This window comes from Cryptomeria japonica, unplaced genomic scaffold (assembly GCF_030272615.1).
Source record: "Cryptomeria japonica unplaced genomic scaffold, Sugi_1.0 HiC_scaffold_1894, whole genome shotgun sequence".
Lineage (NCBI taxonomy): Eukaryota > Viridiplantae > Streptophyta > Pinopsida > Cupressales > Cupressaceae > Cryptomeria > Cryptomeria japonica.
This window is the reverse complement of record NW_026730165.1, coordinates 10,001-12,228: the sequence shown is the minus strand read 5'-3', so window position 1 is coordinate 12,228 and position 2,228 is coordinate 10,001.

The following is a 2,228-nucleotide window of genomic DNA, read 5'->3' as shown; positions in this document are numbered from 1 at the left end:
ATCTGTGTATCGGACGCATCGCGGGATAAGGGGTTGTCACTGGTAGTCGCCCCAAGCGCGTCCGATGCTTGGACCATTCCGAGGCGGCCCTGAAGCCTCTTCCGTCTAGCCGTTGGGTCCTTCTCGCCGCATCCCTCGCCTCGCACCCCGATTGCTATGCGGTGAGGCTCCTCGGCCGCCTTGGAACTATCTGTGTATCGGACGCGTCGCGGGATAAGGGGTTGTCACTGGTAGTCGCCCCAAGCGCGTCCGATGCTTGGACCATTCCGAGGCGGACCTGAAGCCTCTTCCGTCTAGCCGTTGGGTCCTTCTCGCCGCATCCCTCGCCTCGCACCCCGATTGCTATGCGGTGAGGCTCCTCGGCCGCCTTGGAACTATCTGTGTATCGGACGCGTCGCGGGATAAGGGGTTGTCACTGGTAGTCGCCCCAAGCGCGTCCGATGCTTGGACCATTCCGAGGCGGCCCTGAAGCCTCTTCCGTCTAGCCGTTGGGTCCTTCTCGCCGCATCCCTCGCCTCGCACCCCGATTGCTATGCGGTGAGGCTCCTCGGCCGCCTTGGAACTATCTGTGTATCGGACGCGTCGCGGGATAAGGGGTTGTCACTGGTAGTCGCCCCAAGCGCGTCCGATGCTTGGACCATTCCGAGGCGGACCTGAAGCCTCTTCCCTCTAGCCGTTGGGGCTTTCTCGCCGCATCCCTCGCCTCGCACACCCGATTGCTATTCGGTGAGGCTCCTCGGCCGCCTTGGAACTATCTGTGTATCGGACGCATCGCGGGATAAGGGGTTGGCAGTGGTAGTCGCCCCAAGCGCGTCCGATGCTTGGACCATTCCGAGGCGGCCCTGCAGCCTCTTCCGTCTAGCCGTTGGGGCCATCTCGCTGCATCCCCCACCTCGCACCACGATTGCTATGCGGTGAGGCTCCTTGGCCGCCTCGGAACTATCTGTGTATCGGACGCATCGCGGGATAAGGGGTTGTCACTGGTAGTCGCCCCAAGCGCGTCCGATGCTTGGACTATTCCGAGGCGGCCCTGCAGCCTCTTCCGTCTAGCCGTTGGGGCCATCTCGCCGCATCCCCCAGCTCCTCGGCCGCCTCGGAACTATCTGTGTATCGGACGCATCGCGGGATAAGGGGTTGGCAGTGGTAGTCGCCCCAAGCGCGTTCGATGCTTGGACTATTCCGAGGCGGCCCCGCAGCCTCTTCCGTCTACCCTTTGGGGCCATCTCGCCGCATCCCTCGCCTCGCACCCCGATTGCTATGCGGTGAGGCTCCTCGGCCGCCTGGGAACTATCTTCGTATCGGATGCATCGCGGGATAAGGGGTTGTCACTGGTAGTCGCCCCAAGCGCGTCCGATGCTTGGACTATTCCGAGGCGGCCCTGTGGCCTCTTCCGTCTAGCCGTTGGGGCCATCTCGCCGCATCCCTCACCTCGCACCCCCATTGCTATGCGGTGAGGCTCCTCGGCCGCCTTGGAACTGTCTTCGTATCGGAAGCATCGCGGGATAAGGGGTTGTCACTGGTAGTCGCCCCAAGCGCGTCCGATGCTTGGACTATTCCGAGGCGGCCCTGCAGCCTCTTCCGTCTAGCCGTTGGGGCCATCTCGCCGCATCCCCCACCTCGCACCCGGATTGCTATGCGGTGAGGCTCCTCGGCCGCCTTGGAACTATCTTCGTATCGGACGCATCGCGGGATAAGGGGTTGTCACTGGTAGTCGCCCCAAGCGCGTCCGATGCTTGGACTATTCCGACGCGGCCCTGTGGCCTCTTCCGTCTAGCCGTTGGGGCCATCTCGCCGCATCCCCCACCTCGCACCCCGATTGCTATGCGGTGAGGCTCCTCGGCCGCCTTGGAACCATCTTCGTATCGGACGCATCGCGGGATGAGGGGTTGTCACTGGTAGTCGCCCCAAGCGCGTCCGATGCTTGGACCATTCCGAGGCGGCCCTGAAGCCTCTTCCGTCTAGCCGTTGGGGCCTTCCCGCCCCATCCCTCGCCTCGCACCCCCGATTGCTATGCGGTGAGGCTCCTCGGCCGCCTTGGAACCATCTGTGTATCGGACGCATCGCGGGATAAGGGGTTGGCACTGGTAGTCGCCCCAAGCGCGTCCGATGCTTGGAGCATTCCGAGGTGGCCCTGAAGCCTCTTCCGTCTAGCCGTTGGGGCCTTCCCGCCCCATCCCTCGCCTCGCACCCCGATTGATATGCGGTGAGGCTCCTCGGCCGCCTTGGAA